Genomic DNA, 329 nt, shown 5'->3' with positions numbered 1-329 from the left:
TGGCGGCTGAAACAACGAATAAAATAAAAGAAAGGAAAGGAGGGGAAAAGCGAAACCAAAGCCCCGAGCCTATTGCGCAGTGAGAGCAGCGACGCGTATCCAGCGGGCGTCATGCGCCTCTTTCGACCAAAAACCATGGATGGTTTCCTTTAAGCGGCGTGCGTTGGTTAATGGAAATGCAAAGAGCGCGTTTAAAGTCAGAAGACAGAACGGTGAAAAAAAAAAAAATCAAATTGTTTTTTTTTGTCGTCGAACGCCGGCGTGTTGTCCCCTGTCTTCCTCTTACACTTCCTTCTCTATCCCTCTGTTTGTCATTCCGAGAAAGCGCG

The sequence above is a fragment of the Amblyomma americanum genome, chromosome 7 (genome assembly GCF_052857255.1).
Source record: "Amblyomma americanum isolate KBUSLIRL-KWMA chromosome 7, ASM5285725v1, whole genome shotgun sequence".
Lineage (NCBI taxonomy): Eukaryota > Metazoa > Arthropoda > Arachnida > Ixodida > Ixodidae > Amblyomma > Amblyomma americanum.
This window is presented reverse-complemented; position numbering follows the sequence as displayed.